Here is a 17,654-nt window from a genome sequence, read left to right on the forward strand (position 1 = left end):
TTTCTTCCAAGTGTGTCTGACAAAGCTTTGTTTGCTTTAATTGTTTTATTAAGGGCATTTCTTAAAATCCACACTGTGCCAAAAAAAAAAAAAAAGAGTGCACATCTTTGGAAAATTAATGTTCACTGTTACATGAATAATTGTTAGGACACATGGTGGTTAGCTTCTAGAAATGTATATCATGCATCTTTAATATCAGTAAGTAATGCATAAGGGAAGATATAACTCATACTTTGGCCCAGTGATTCTCTAAACTATTCATTTTGCAGACCATTTTCTAAGATAAATAGTCTATCATGGACTTCTCTCCTAGGCCCCTCAATCACCTACCTAATACCATTTTGTTCCTAAGATATTGTATTCTTGAAACAACAAAAAGGGCTCCATGGACCATAATTTAAGAATCATTGCTTTTAGCTACATTTCTTCCCTTGTATCTGTGGAAGGCAATATTGTCTAATGGTAAGAGAACAACCCTGCAGACAAGTGTGTGACCTTGAAGAGAAGAGATGAACAGTGAAGTGGAAGTGTGGAGTAAGAAGTGAAGGAAGAGACAGAATTATTAGGGGTAATACAGGAGAATGGGTTAGAACAGGGATAGGCAACCTATGGCATGTGTACCAAAGGCAGCACACAAGCTGATTTTCAGTGGCACTCATACTGCCTGGGTCCTGGCCATCGATCTGAGGGGCTCTGCATTTTTATTTAATTTTAAATGAAGCTTCTTAAACATTTTAAAAAATCTTATTTACTTTACATGCAACGCTAGTTAGCTATATATTACAGACTTATAGAAAGAGACCTTCTAAAAACATTAAAATGTATTACTGGCACGTGAAACCTTAAATTAGAGTGAACAAATGAAGACTCGGCACATCACTTCTGAAAGGTTGCCAACCCCTGGATTAGAAGGTTGGTAGAGAAGGAAAATGGAGGTGGGAATGAGAGAAAAAGAAACAGAGGGTGGGTAAGAAAAGGAAGAACAAAAATATGAGCAAATATCAATTTTTAAAATTGTTTTGTAGATAATACATTGTTAAAAATACCATAATAAATTACATATTCTCTGATTTAGTTGGCAGAGGACATTATTGTGTAAGGATGAAGGAGCTTAAAAGGTCTGGTTGTGGATGGGAGATAGACGGTATTTTTCCCAGAGACAAATTCTGCTGCCCTTACCCAGTCAAAACTCACATTGGTTGCTTTTTATTATGATTCTCAAGACAAAGTAAATTTAAAACAAAAGCAAAACAAGCGAGTGGGCATACACTAGACTCCAAAACAATCTAAGAATATCAAGAAGTTAACCCCCCCACCTCCCCGAACCTTGCAAATGTTTATGCACTTTGGATTAGGTTTACAAAGGAAAAGGTAGGGCTCAGGCCCAGATCCTCAAAGGCATTTAGGTGTCTAGGTCCTATTGTTCTGGTCCTGACAGACAGGCCAGAAGGAGGTACCTCCCTCCTCCCAGCATTCTCCTTTATGAACCCTCTCCTGGAGGGCTGCAAAAAACAAAAGAGCTACACACACACACACTAATAGCCCAGTGGTTTGAGCACTCAGCTGGGATGTGGGAGACACACACACACACACCCCTGCTTGCCCCAGCTATCTTTTGTGTGAGTTAGAGAAGCTTTCAAAATGCCTACCAGATCATGGCTCACAGGCAAGATAGGCAGGGGATTGGCTGGTCTGAGTATCCCACTGGGTCTTAGGTGTAAGCAAGGGCTCCAAGCAGCTTGTTAGCTTTGAGGCAGCACCAGGACGTAAGTGGTGTTGCACATGCCCACCAGTGGGAATTTAGGCACCTACAGCATTAGGCAGCAGCTGAACAGTAGTTTTGTGAATGTCAGTGGTACCTAAAGAGACAAAGTGAGTGGTGAGAGACACGCTTTCAAGCTACACAGAGCTCTTCTTCAGGATGCTCTATGTCAGTTCGAAAGCTTGTCTTTCACACCTACAGGGTCCAATAAAAGATATTATCTCATCCATTTTGTCTCTCTAATATCCTGGCACCAACACTGCTACAACAACACTGCAAACCACCATGGTACCTAAAAAGGCAGTTAGGCCCTAAGTCCATTTGTGAATCTAGCCCTGTGCCACTTTCCCGTGTGAATAGTCCCACTGAATTCCCTGGCACTATACACAGGCTCACACTTGCAGGATTAGGACTGTAGTAAAGAGAAAAGCTGACCATATTCTTGGAATTGTTAGTGGTACCTCCATAGTTAATTAATGACAAGCTGCCGGGAGATTATATATGGTCTCCATAAACTGTAAGTAGGCACAGTACAAGATTGTAAATATGAACAATACAGGAAAGCACTTTACTGTATTTATCATATTCTTATATTTATGTATACAGATCCTTTCCTATGATTTCAATTAAACTTGTCTGCATTAAATAAAGTTTCTCTCTGTGTCTCAGCACATTTCATCTTCTCAATTAACCTTAAGTAGCCACCCATGAAAAGAACCTGTTGTCCTTGACAAGTGTAAGTTGCAGCCCAATACATAATCATATAAATATAATAATTGCTCAGGTTACACAGTGTTTTCTCCACAAGCTTGATTATTCTCAAGGACCCTCTTTTGTCCCCAACTGTAGTTCTATATCACTCAGAGCAGGGGTCAGCAACCTCTGGCACATGGTTCGCCAGGGTAAGCACCCTGGCGGGCCGGGCCAGTTTGTTTATCTGCCGCGTCACCAGGCTCCCACTTCCCATCACCCCCACTGGCCTGGGATGGCGAACTGCAGCCAGTGGGAGCCACGGTCAGTTGAACCTGCTGATGCGGCAGGTAAACAAACTGGCCCAGCCCACCAAGGTCCTTACCCTGGCGAGCCACATGCCAGAGGTTGCCGACACCTAACTCAGAAAGATATTTCTAACCCTCCTGGTTGGAGCTAAAAGATCCACTTGCCAGCAGGAGTGGATTAGGGTTTTGTGGGGCCCCTGGTCCAGAGCAAGTGGGGGCCCCTCCACACACCTTCCGCCTGCAGTTGCACCTGCCCCACCCACAGCACTCTTGCCATGGAGCGGGGTTAGGGACTTGCCCTGCTCCGTCCACCTGATGCTCCTGCCGGAGAACCCCTGCGCCCCAACCCCGTTCCCTGGCTGGAGCGCCAGGCTGGAGGAGCAAGGCAAGCCCCCGTGTCCCGATACTACTCCCCAGCAGGATCACTAGGCAGGCGGAGGGCACTGGGGCATGTGGGCGCGCAGCAGCATGGTTACCCCGCTCCTGCCCAGAAGGGCTTAAAACAGCCCTGGAAGAGGGCCGTGGCAGGGGAAAAGCTGGGCTGATTGGGGAAGCAGCCGCAGCTGGGCCATGTCCCAATCAGGCCACAGCTGGCTTGTATAAAAAGGCTGTGAGCCAGAGGCCCAGGAGAAGTCTCTCTCTAGGCTGGGAGAGAGTAGGGCCTGGCTGCTGCAGAAAAAGTACTGGAACTGAAGCAGGGCTTGGGAAAGGCTAAAGGAGCTGGGAAGCACCAGGTTGGCAACTCCCAGGCTGCAGGACCTGGTCCAAAGCCCATAGAGGTACTGGGAGGCAGAGGAAGGCAGCAGGTCTGAACCCCCTTGCCTATGATGAGTGGCTTTTGCACTGCAGTCTGCCCCAGGGAGCTGGGGGCTTGGTGATGACTGGCAGTAGCCCAAATTGAGGCAAGGTGGAGATTAGAGAGTTGGGGGTTCCCAGAGAGGGGAGACCATAGCGACTGGTGGGGGTATTGCCAGGGGGCAGCCCCTAGGTAAAGAGGCACCAGGTCCAGAAGGGACACAGGGCCAGCGACAAGCAGGAAACTGGCCTGCAGAGGGCGCTCAGAGGCTGGAAAAAAGCTAATTCCCTGAGATGACCAGCAGGAGGTGTTGCGGGGTTGGGTCGTGCACGTTTACAGGGTGCCCATTTTTCTGGGGACCCTCAATTGGCTGGGACCTCTGGGCATGGCTCCGTTGGCCCAGTGGCTAATCCACAACCACCACTGCCTGCCAGCATGAGTCATCAATAATTACTCTGGAGATTTATGCAGGGTACTAGCAATCGTTTTAGGGTGGGTCAAAAAAGGAGTTCTGCTGTCCTATGTGATCTGGAAGCTGCCACACCACTACACAGCACCATTGATTTTAGTAGGATTACACATCTGAGTAAGGCAAGCAGGATCAGAATTTGGTATGGAGGTGAGGAGTTACGAATTATTTTCTGTATGCAACCTATACACTAAATTTTTCTTACTTAGTTTGAGGGCAAGCTCCTTTCAGATTATTTCTGTGCATGTCTCTTTTCATCTGCTTCATACTAAGTCCAATCAAAACACACAGGGCTGTCCTTACCCATACACAAAGTACACAGCTACTTAGGGTACCACATTTCCTGGTGCCCTGCACAGCTGAGTGCTGCTCCAGCCCCTGCTCCAGATTTTCCCACCCCTGCTCCGCCCCCACTCAACCCCTTCCCCAAAACCCCCACCCCTTTTCCACCCCAGCTCTGCCTCTTCCTACCCCTGCTCCATCTCAGCCATGCCCCCACTCCCCTGAGGACTGCAGCAGGGCCTGCACTCTCCAGTGGCGGGAAGTGCAGCAACCAGAATAGCTAAGGACGGCCCTGAATACACAGTGCCACATCTCCACATGATGACAAGACCCAATATCACAGCATCCACCACCACTGGAAAACTTCCTTACCTATTTAGATTTAATTTCACCACAATCTGTCCCATAGCCACATCCTATAACCAGCTCACTTTCACTATCTTCTATGTAATCATTACAGAGACCTGTAAAGAGTGGGGTAGTCTTATGTATCATGCTAATACCTAGGCACAGCAGTAGGAGACTATGGATATGTCTACACCGCAAAATAAATCTACAGAAAAGAGTCTCAGAGCTAGGATCAATTGACTCAGGCTCGGAGGGCTCCGGCTTTGGGGCTAAAAATAGCAGCATAACATTCTGGCTTGGGCTGGATCCTGGGTTCTGAGACCCACCCTTTTGGTGAGGTTTCAGAGCCTGGACTCCAGTCAGAGCTGGACCATCTACACTGCTATTTTTAGCCCAAGCAGTTGACCTGGGCTCTGAGACTCTTTGCCATAAGTCTTTTTTTGCAGTATAAATATACCCAGCATTTCTACCTCAGCTGTGACATGCTGGCTTTTATGTGTACCACTGAGGACCCTGCAATTACTTTTAAATGTTTTCTGGTGGATCTTTTAAAATACATTTCTAGAATCAACAATTCCCATAGCAGAGGAATCATCAACTGCACTGTATACTCATTATTGTTTATTTCCTTATACTTCGTTGATACTAGACTGTCTATAAAAGGAAGGGATCCTGATACTTTTTTTTTACCTTGTGAATTTTTGTGAAGGCTTCCAGCCCACACAGGTGCTTTTCATCAACTCTACAAAGGGACAAAGTGAGCTGCGGCATTTCTAGCAGCCTGTCAAGAAGAAACAGAAACAATTAAGTGCACGCAGGTATATAAATCAAAACAAATACACTAACAGATCAATACCATACATAAGGCACTGCAACTTGTGTCAGATAAATCACCATATTAGATTTCTTTCAGTTTAACAGGCAATACTAATATCCCCACATTCTTTTAGTAATCAAGAAATGTAATCATTGATTCATTGTAAAAGTATCCCTTTCTCAGCAAAGAACACTGAACATTTTAACAGCTCTACTACCCCTCATATACCCATCTCCATTCTCCCTGCAGTCATTGTGAAGTTAGGGACAAAAGGAAAAGATATGAAAAATAGAATAAGTAGAGCATTTATATCTCTTAGGAGGGTGATCAAAATGAAATCTCAGAATATCCAGAGGCTACAGGCTTGGCTACATGGAAAAGTTTTACCAGTTATACCAATATAGTTATGATGGTATAACTCCAGTGTAGGCACACTTATTCTGGAATAAGAGTGTCTCTTTTGGTATAGCTTAAATCTCTTCCCAAGTTACAAACAAATCTGGAAAAGACACTCTTATACCAGGATAGTGTACCTGCAGGGCATAATGACAGGATAATTTTATCAGTGCAAATTCTCACCTTAGTTATACCCCCCAAAAATTGTCCACTTGTAAACCTCTGTGGATGTGGCCTAAGTGTAATGATCATAAAGCAGCAGTGAAACCTGATTGACCAATCTGCCAAGCATTCACTGGTGTAACGACACACACAAATGGGGAGAAAGGAGTGGAAATATGATAGGAGAAGTGAGACTTGCTTAATTCTGCAACTGCACTGAGGAAGCCATCAATAGAATAGTAAAAGTGTCTGTGTGATGGGGCACCTGGGCTCTAAGGCAGGGGCTGGCAACCGCTGGCACGCGGATAGCCAGAGTAAGCACTCTGGCAGGCCGGGCTAGTTTGTTTACCTGTCGCGTCTGCAGGTTCAGCTGATCGCGGCTCACACTGGATGAGGTTCACCACTCCAGGCCAACAGGGGCTGTGGGAAGCAGCGCGGTCCGAGGGATGTGCTGGCCGTGGCTTCCTGATGCCCTTAGACAGGATTGGGTAAAGGGCTGGGTAAAGGTGTGATCCACCAACATCAAGCCTCATTTTCTTTTTCCCTACCTCACTTTTCTAGTACCTTGCATCAGGACAATCTTTCTCCCAGCCAAGACCATTCAGATGCAACTTCCTCTTGAGATTATCCAAATCAGCCCAATTGTTAGTCCTTCCCCTCCAAGGGAGGTGTGCTGATTCTAGAATACATCCAGCCCTTGAACTGCGAGGAATGCAAATGCGTAGCACAGCAGCCCAATTTTGCCACTAAACTAGCAACTAGTGCACCAGAACAATGGTTGTCAACCTGGGGTCCACGGACAACATCTAAGGGCTCCGCCAAAGGCTGTCATTACCATAGAATAATAGTTTTTAACCTGTGGTCTGCAGAGCCCTGTGGGCTGCAGACTATGTTAAGATTTCCAAACGGGTCCACACCTCCATTCAGTATGTTTTAGGAGTCTACAAATGAAAAAAGGTTGAATACCACGGTACTAGAGGCTTGAAACTGTATCCATTCAATTTAATGGAAACACTTGCCCTAAGTTCAAGGGTTCAGGACCAAACTCTATGCAAATGCCTAGCACAATGTTGGTGCTATGAAAATAATTAATGAGTAATATAAATAACTTAAAAAGAGGCTGTTGGTATGGTTAAAAAAGATGTTTTAAAGATTTATTTCTGGATATCGTTATGAAGATCATAATAGTATCCATGCATTTCTGCAGGAAATAAAGACCACTGGGAGTTAATGAATCCAGGAGAATGTCTCTTTCACTGGCCAATAATCAATGAGAAATACATTGATCTGAAGTAATTATGGCAGTTTAAAATAAAAGACCAAAGACAAGCTAACAATAGTAGCTAAGAGCCTCTTCTGGAAAAGGTTGGTATTTACAGCCAAGTTTCCATGTTGGACTCTTGAAATACTGTACAAATGAGACAGAAAAGAACTACCAAAGGATTAAAGAAATAAAAATACATGTTAAACAATTTTGGAATAAAGTAAATATTGGCAGGTAAAAATTGTATCAGCATAGAAAGATTAAATCTTGATTATTTTTAACATTTTCTAACAGCTGCTCAAAAGTTACAACATTCACAAAAGTTCAGTTACAATCACTGGAACTTTACAATAAGTCACGCAACATCTAACACATTTCAAATGGAATGGAGCAATAGGGGAAACTATTCCTCTGCCACACACAACACAGATCACTAACTTGCCTTCACATAATTTTCTGCATAATCACTTGAACTCTCTGCTCAGTGTGTCCTTCTAAAGTACTTGACTCTCCAAGATTCAACAACTAGCTGAAGTCTCAACAGGAATTTGAACATTTTATTAACTACAACGATTCTGTTTTATTACCGGATATGATTAAAGTCGACAAGACAAAGAAACATATTAGCAGAGTTTGGACTGTAATATATCTAAGTCAATTTAACTTTAGGAAAGTAGACTACAGTACTTGTAAGCAATTTGGTTATACTGAGTGCATCCATTAATAACTGGAGCACAATAAAGAAAACAATTTCAGAATCATTATGATTACATTTTAAAGCTGTGATCAGCTAAGAAATAACAAAGGCATTTGATCAGAATCACCTAAAGACTAACACAAAGTTCAAAATACAACAAGTGAGGCACTGGCTATGCATTGTATTTTGCATACAATTCACTCGAAGACAATAATTGGACAGAGATTATCCTTTCTAGAGATTCAGCTACTATGTACAGATATACAGACCAGTCCTGAATTTATACACCCAGGCCTATATTTTATCCTGCAGTGTAGTTACAGTGTTCTATACAGGTAGATTACCTCAGTGCAGAGGAGCTTTCCAGTGAGATAGCACTGATGTAGCAATTTCTACACTATCTCTGACTCCCATTGACAGCCCTGAAAATTGATACTTGCCATATGGACACCTAGGGGAGCAGGTATAATTTGGAGCAGCAGTCAGGATGCTCTAAGTCACAGTGAGACATTGGTCCAGCACACAGATGTTCCAAGATCCGGTGAATACTAAGGCACCAGTTTATATTTAAGTTGTGAGGCTGCCCACGTTTGTGATTTACACAAGGAAGGATAGTCCAGTGTTTAGGATACTAATCTTGGAGACACCGGTTCAATTCCCTGCTCCACCATACCCAAGTTACATAGGAAGTCTAAGTGTCTTAGCTCTCTATGCTCAGTTCCCCATCTGTAAAATGGGGATAATCCCTATATCACAGGGATGTTCTGAAGACAAATACATTCAAGACTGTGAGATGCTCAAATACTATGGTAAGATAAGGGGGGGTCATATAAGTACCACAGGATTGATACAGAGACTGCTCCAATCTGTTCCCCACCCACCTCTCTCTCACTAGGGCCCACCAACTTATCTCTCAGCTACTCCAGCTGCATGTCTCAGCATGGCACATAACTGAAATAACCGAGATCCATCTCTACAATGCAACAATATGCCAGAAGCTTTTATGGATTTAAAATTGAGCTTTGTGAAATAGGGTCAGCATTAGAATTATGAATATTTATCTGTGGCTCATCTCTGTTGCATCTAGGTGCCTTACAAGGCTTATGTTGGGATACCCAAGATCTCAATAAGAGAGGACAAGTATCACATTTCCCTGCTGCCAGAAGCTTTACTAGTCAGCTAGAATGATCAGATACACATCCTGTTTTCATGATCCAGTAGAAGACAAGGCATAGTTACTCCTGTACAATCCAAACTTCGTAATGTGGCCATTCAATCTAAAAGGCTTGGATTTGCTCTCAAATTATGTTCAGATTACATGCATGCCTCATATAACACCACTAGCATTAGTCTGACCCTCTAAGTTTATCCAGTCACTTCAGAATACGAAGGTTGGTTCCATTACATAGGTCTGATCTTTCAGTAAAACACAAAACTCCGGGTGATTTCCCCAGGAAGTATGTGTCTATACAATAACAACAGGAATGAACCTATGTAGATATATTGAAAATAGTAGAGTGTACAAAATAGAGAAATATTTAATATTATTCCTGAATACCTGTAAAATGCACAAATAATGAAGATCTCAGCCACTGATACAGTCACCTGCAAATTTGTTGAAATATTTGTACAGCATTTTAGGGAAATATTTTCAAATTCTAAATGTGATTAATGATTCTTTTAAAAATCAGATTTTTAAATTTAAATTAAATATAGGTTTGTTTTTAGAGTATAAACCTGAAGTTAAATTTGAAACTGACAGCCTCTGTTAAGATCTAAATTTATTATAATTAATAATGTATATTAAAACAAAAACATAATATTAAGCAGAACATGTTTGCTTCCAAATTTTAAAGAAAGTCAATCCACTTAGGTAAGAACCTGAAACCAGAGTTTGTTGAAGCACTAAACTGACTTTTGACAACAGTAGCCACTTCTTGTGCACAGAGAATATTTTCTTCATTTCAGTTTATTCAGCTAGCTCAGTTCAATAACTGGCTCATTTACAGTTGAGAAATCAATTGGGACTTGAAAAAAACAGGAAACTTATTTTCCTTTTCCAGTCTATAAATACAAACTAAGCATAAGAGAATGAGATCTACTAGTTCTAAAATCTTGAAGGTCATGGTGACCAGAAACAATCAGTTGAATTCACAATATACAGAGAATACTTCCTTTGTTTAATAAATCAGTTAGTTTTAAATACAAATATGTTTTGATAAACTTTTTTTCTTATTTATCCAGCATAAAGTACTTTCATGTAATAAAAAAAACTAAATGCTGTTTTTGTGCATTGTAATTGAATTTGAATTTCCAACAGTGCTTGACACAAATCACAAGTAAAAGAGTAATCATCTCATAAATAAGAAACACAACATTCCCCATTTTCTGATATAATAAAATATGTAAAAATTAAGAATCTGAAAATATATAAGTTAAGCTATACAATTGCTTAAATAAAAGTGTACCAACATAGCATATCTTCCTGGTTAGCAGAAAGAAGCACCAAGTATAGTGCAAATGCTATATTTAATTGCAGATGAATGTGTTTTAATGATTACCAATCAAGATTAAATCAGCCTTTCTTTAGGAAAATAACCAAAAAGTACAAATGCAAAACACAATTCAAATTGACTATTTAAATGAAGGTTTCCTGTGTGCTGATTTAAATCAGGATTAAAATCAGTTATTTAAATTGCTTTGATTTAAATCAATCCACCCTGCTGCCATGGCACAGACCTTATTAAACAGAGAAGACTGAAACCAACTACTTAGAAATTTCAAAAGAAAAATGCAATTTTATTCTACATCTTCATTTTCTTCCATTGAATTAGAACTAGAGCTGAATATATTAAAATATTTCATTAGGCTGTGAGTTTTTTTAGAAAAAAAGTTAAAACAAGCAATTCACTATTTACTCGTTCACTATAGAGACAATATAAACATTAACTACAATTATACTAACTATAGAACAGAAAAATAGGCTTTTGTTTGGTAAATGCCTAGTAAAACCTAGCTCTTATGCATTCTGACTGGTTGCATCATCTCTTATTTTAGTACTGTTTGTCAATTTATTAATATTGGATTAGAATAGACCAGAGGTTGTCAAACTGGGGAGCATGGAATGTGTTCTGGGGAGGCATGAGAAAATTTAAGGGAAAAGAAACTTATTACACACAGATCTGGGCAGCCAGAGAGCAGCGGCTGCTGGCCAGGCGCTCAGCTCTGAAGTCAGAGCTGCTACCAGCAGCAGTGCAGAAGTAAAAGTGTCAACACCATATTATTACACCCTTACTTCTCCACTGCTGCTGATGGCAGAGCTGCAGCAACTGCTCTCTACTCTGCCTTCAGAGCTGGGCAGCCAGAGAGCAGCGGCTGCTGGCCAAACAACCGGGGTTGGGGTGGGGCATAAATGACTACAAACGCAAAGAAGGGGGTCTGATCAAGTAAACTTGAGGACCAATGGAATAGACAGACATTCCCATTTAGGTGATTTTATCCTTACCAAACCTAAATAAATTCCCCAAATTACAAACTTCATTTACAGGAAAAAGTAAGAGGGTCACTGTCCACTGTAAAATATTACCTTGACAGTTCAGAGCATATTCTCACTGCATATTTCAAGAGCAACCTGCCTATGGTTTCAGTTTCCAGGACAATTAATAGTCATTAACTGATTGGTATGCTATATAGTTTCCCATTACTACTGTTACAAGAGAGATTATGTACAGGGGAGATAGGTACAATGGACTCATTTGTTCAATCCACATAGTTTGGAAACTAAATTAATATCACAGTGGAGAAAGGCCTGGTCACTATCCTTCTGGCTGCAAGCAGAGAGTACTCTCCATGGACTAGCAATCTTTAGATGCAGTGTAATTCTAGAGTAGGCTCATTTGGGAAAAGAATACAGACTGCAAAGAAAGTTGTGGGCCCACATGATGCCATGCTTAGGATATAATTCACAAGGAAATACCTTGATATTGGTTGATCTCTAATCTCGTTTTATCCAGGATGTGCTCTGACTCCCAACAGAACAATTTAGTCAAAAGGTTCATTCATAAGCCTCTTGATATAGAGAAACAACAGCAAAATGAAGAAAAAATACACAAACCCTAGAGACAGATTGTCAGCTGGTTAAATTACCTTCACCCCATTCACTTCAACAGAGCTATGCTGATTTACACCAGCTGAGGATCTACCTCTCCTAATGTGTTTCATTTACTCTTGCCACCGTTTAAATATCTCATCAAGTTTTTCTGTTAATATTCCCATAATTTTCAAGTCAATCAATCCAGCAATTTCTGGGCCAGATGGTGTACCTAGAATCAGAAAAGGGACCTTGCAACTTCCCTACATGAGAGCAGCCCAGTGTAAATGTAACATAGCAAAATTATTCCAAAAAATCAAACTGTTCCAATCCCCTCCTTAGATATTTTATATGAAGATATCAAACAAAGTAACAGATTATCAGTACATCTAATTCCAGACTAGAATATGAAAGAAGGCTGCACAACAGGTTTTCAGATCAAAACGAAGGTCACATAGCTCCACCATGTAGTGTCAGAAGTCTTAAAGGTCGCACTAAACAGCTAAATAGACAGTGGACAACACACAAATCCCTGTTATTCAAACATTTATACAATCTATGGAAAACTGGCTTAAAATCAATAATAAGTATTTCTACTGGTATCTCTTCAGAAAGGATATTTTCTTAATGAAGGGCAAAAATGTAATAAGAATAAAAGATAATAATAAAAACAGCTACAAGATTAAAAACCTGTATAAGCCCAGATCCAACGAGTTGACAAATATCTTGCCTCAACTCTGATAACAGCTGAAATCTATTTGTGAGTCACTTAAGATTTGTGTACAAAAATAGGAAATGACCTTAGGCCTGCATTTGTGAGATAATAAGGGATTCAGGTATAGAAACAAACTGAAGCGCTAAAGTTATATACAAATTAATATTTTACATAATCAGCCACAAAAAAAAATCACTTCCTATAAAATAAATCTATTGTCACTAGATCAAAGTTGGAGCCCACTTTGTCCAAATGTTCTGGAACTGTTTTAAAATGAAAAATGTTCTGCACCAAGGCAATTAAATGATAAGTGCCTGAGTCTCCACTCCACGTACTGATGTAACCACCAAAATAAATGGACTGGAATGGAGAATCAGGAGTTTGTGATATAATTAACATTTGGCTCTGGATTTCAAAACATGCACAAGTCTGAGAATGGTTGTCTCATTATAAAGATAAGGCCTATTTTAAACAAATGGGGTGACATCCTGAGCCCATTGAAGACAATGGCAGAACTCCCATTGATTTCACTGAGACCAGGATTTCACCCTTTGGCTTTTATACAATATGGGATGATCAGAAGTGGCTTCAGAACTTTCAGCTGTGAAAGGCCACCTTCCTGGAGTTGTGTACCAAGCTCACCCCAACCCTTCAGTGCCGACACACCAAAATGAGAGCTGCTTTTTCGGCGGGACAATGGGTGGCTGTCATGAGTTGAAGCTTGCGACCAGATTGCTATCAGTCAGTGGACAACCAGTTTGAGATTTGAAAAAAATCTGTAGTGAGTGCTTGCCATCATCCAGATGTGTAAGACCATTAAGTATGTCCTGCTGCACAGGATGGTGATGCTGGGCAATGCACAGAAAATAAGAGATTTCACATGATGGGCTTCCCTAACTGTGGGGGAGAGAGAACTCAGTGGTTTGAGCATTGGCCTGCAAAACCCACGATTGTGAGTTTAGTCCTTGAGGGGACCATTTAGGGAACTGGGGTAAAAAAAAAGCTGTCTGGGGATTGATCCTGCTTTGAGCAGGGGGTTGAATTGATGACCTCCTGAGGCCCCTTCCAATCCTGATATTCTATGAAGAGATGGGACACATATCCCAATTCTGCCCTCTCAGCTTGTTTTGCTGGTAAGGCATGCAGTGTTCCAAATTGCCTAGACTTCCTGACCAGCTGTGCATTGGAAAATGTAGCTAAAGCATGCAAATGTAGAACTGAGTCATTCACTGGGTTGTGTAGTGGGGATCAGGGCCTGAAAGCAGAAGTGGGGCAGGAGATGGCTGGATGGGGAGCAGCAGAGCTTGCTGACTTCCCACAGGCAGCTGCAACTCAGCCACTGTTCCCAACTGGCAGAACCCAGGAGCCCAGATAGGAGGTGCCAAAGCAGGAGGGGATTTGTCCATGGGACCTGAAGCCCAGCAGTGGCAGGTGGAGCAGAGAACAGGAGCCACTTCCTGTATGGTTCTGGAGAAGGCCTAAGTGGAGTGAGGCGTCGAGGCCACCCACTGAGTCTCCAGGCATGGCATGAAGGTTGGGGTGCCCCCTGCAGGGCCAGAAGGACACAGCAGCCGCTGCCATCCCCCATGGAGTTGTGTGTACTGCGCGGAGATTGACCAGCTTGGGCCCATGCCTGAACTCTACAGAATGCCAGACCAAGCCAAAGACCACTTGTCCTCAGCATCGAGGTGGACTTCTATCTGCTGTCCATGCCCTTCTCTGGCCTGACAGCAGGCGACTTCAGGCCCATCCTATACTGAAAAACCATCAAGCCCCTCACCTACTGAAAGAAGGCAGTATGCAGTTAGCACCTGAAGCAGCACCTGAGCTCCCAGTTGCATGCCTTAGTAAAAATGTCATGAAATTCCATTGGTTAAATCATAGTAGTTCTTGTTTTATACTGAGAATGAGTGGAAAGAAGGGCCAGCTCCAGCTTTTTTTGCCACCCCAAGCGGCAAAGAAAAAAGGGGGGGGGAGCTGCAATCGGCTGCACTTCGGTGGCAGCTCTACCGTGTCGCTTCGTTCTTAGGCGGAAATTCGGCAGCCGGTCCTTCCCTTCAGGAGGGTCTGAGGGACCCGCCACCGAATTGCCACTGAAGAACCATGTGTGCCACCCTTTCTCATTGGCCACGCCAAGCACCTGCTTCCTGCTCCGGTGCCTGGAGCCGGCCCTCGTGGAAAGAACCTCGTGAGGTACTGTGGCTGGCTACACTGTTGTCTTCCTGGGGGTGATGTGTATGGCATATGGCCCAAGAACATAGAATTGTTCAAACCTTGCTACTGGGGTAGAAGTCTGTGTGTTTTTTGCTTCTGAGTTTGCTATCTGAGGAGCAGCATTGTTCCTTGCTGCACTTCTTGATACATTGTTTGATTCTTCTACCTTTCCTCTTGGTCCTTCTGCTTTTCTTTTACCATGTGCTTCCTCTAATCCCTGACTTCTTGTGAACCAGCCCCAGAGCACAGCCCCTGAATGATTCATTTGGGACATGGGTTCTTGGACTGGAGAACCACAGCACTGTGCATGTTTACATTACATGTTCATTTTTCAAGTTTATTCATAAAATCAAGTAGTCTTGTCTGAATGACCACTTACTGGATTGCTTACAGAGGCTATTTTAAATTTTCTGTGAATTTTATTTGACATTTCTTTTCATGTTTGTAATCAATGCATTGATTTATGCAGTGGTTAGTAGAAATTTGATCCGGTTTCACCTTGAAATGGTGAAAATCTTGAAATTCTTACAGTTTTCTCTGATTTTACTACCAAGGTGTGTTTTTGAAATAAAAATTGGATACTTTACAAGGCAAGTCCTATTTTCTCTGCCTGTGCACTAACTACTTTGGAAAGCTGAGCAATGTGAAGCCCCGTGTGTGTGTTTGAACATGAAGAGAGAGAAAAGAAAAAGGAAATGTGTATTATTATACCTACCTGAACTCCCCCTTCCCCTCTGGATCCTGTCTCTGGACTAGTTTGATTCAGCTCTTGCTGAATCTCAAAAAAAGCTCCTGGCTTTTATCCCCATCCTCTATGAGCTCATCATCATCAGGCACTACTGAGGTTCCTTCCTCCAGGTCTCATGAGGCAACCCCTGCCACTTATAGGTGATGGAAGGGTCCCTCCATTTACGGCATCCAGCTCCAGATAGAAGCAGCAGGCATGGGGGGTAGCAGATTTTCTATTGCCCTCCCTCACTTTTTGGTAGGACTGTCACAGCTCATTCTCCTTTGCCTGGCATTGCAGCTCATTCCCATGGCACCCTAGCTGCTGCATGCCCTCTGCAATGTTCAAATAGACATCTTTATTTCTATGGCTATTCTGCAGCTGGACCTGCACTGCTCAATCTTCCCAAAGGCTGACAAAAATCCAACACTGCTTTTCTGGACCAGGCAGCAGCGTAAAGTAACTTTAAATGGAGCCATACCTATGTGTTCACAAAGCAGGAAGAGAGTCATTTCAAAACCATACTGGGAATTTTTAAGAGGAGGGGAGGCTTCCAGTCTGGGCACCAGACTTCAAAATTGTGACCAGAGCAGTTGCTGTGTGGGGACAAGCGTACTGTGGGACAATTCTTGGAGTACTGTTTTTAGCGGTACTGGCATTGTACCCGTGAACACTGTATGTCATTCAGGGATGTGGTTTTCAGCCATCAACAGAAAGTAAGCAGTACCCAAAATTGCGTGTGGATGTACACAGAGATATGCCAAATAAAAGGTGAGTTTAAACAGTAAAAATGTCTTGTGTAGACAGGGCCCCAGAGGCAATACAGGGTTTGTCTACACTGCAATTGAAGCTATGATTGCAGCCTGTGTAGACATACCTAAGATAGCTTTCAGTTATCTTTAATCTAACTAGCGTGAGTACCACTCATAAGAAGCTACAGCAGCATGGAATTGAGTGTGGGCTAGGCATCCAAATAAGTACCCAGGGTCCTTGGTGGACCTGTACAGCTTAAGTCCATACTCCTGCAGCTTCCCTCATTAGTTAGCTCAAAGCTAGCTCAAGTATGTCCACACAGACTACAATCTCATATCTAATGCAATGTAGGCATACCCAAAGTCTCTGTCTCTTGAGATTTTACACACATCGGCCCACATCTTTTATGAAGCCCCTCTCATTCTCTGATCCTAAAGCCCAGCTCACCCAGTTTATGTGAGTTTTAACAGTAATTTTTGATAGACTGTTGTCTGTATATTTTACACCTACATTATTTGCTGTCAACATGGATGCAGTGTTCAAAGTGAGCAGGATTTACAAGGACTTGAGCCTCTGCATTTTTCCTATAGCAGGCGCTCCATAGCAGCACTTGTCCTGAAGAAAATCAAAAATTTCCTTGAACAAAAAGGAAATGCCAGTGATAAAGAGTTCGAAAGAAAGAAATAGTAACAAAGTGAACGGAGAGCAAACAGCTCAGTTAAGGAGTGGACTAGAACTGTTCTGCAGTACGTGACTTATCCTCCACCTGTACTTTGTTCTCTTTGAGCTGAAGCACCACACAAGTCTATCCACACAGGGGTTCTCAAACTGGGGGTCGGGACCCCTCAGGGGGTCACAAGGTTATTACATGGGGGGTTGCAAGCTGTCAACCTCCACCCCAAACCCCACTTTGCCTCCAGCATTTATAATGGTGTTACAAATTAAAAACACTTTTTTATATATTTAAGGAGGGTTGCTGTCATAAACAGATAAGTAAGAGTTAGTAGAACAAAACTGCTTCATATCTCTTTTGCCTGGAAAGGGTTAACAAGAACAATGAGCCTGGCTGTCACCTGACCAGAGGACCAATCAGGAGACAGGATACTTTCAAATCTTGAGGGAGGGAAGTTTTTGTGTGTGCTGTTAGATTTTGGTTGTTGTTCA

Source organism: Gopherus flavomarginatus, chromosome 1, assembly GCF_025201925.1.
Source record: "Gopherus flavomarginatus isolate rGopFla2 chromosome 1, rGopFla2.mat.asm, whole genome shotgun sequence".
Classification (NCBI taxonomy): Eukaryota; Metazoa; Chordata; order Testudines; family Testudinidae; genus Gopherus; species Gopherus flavomarginatus.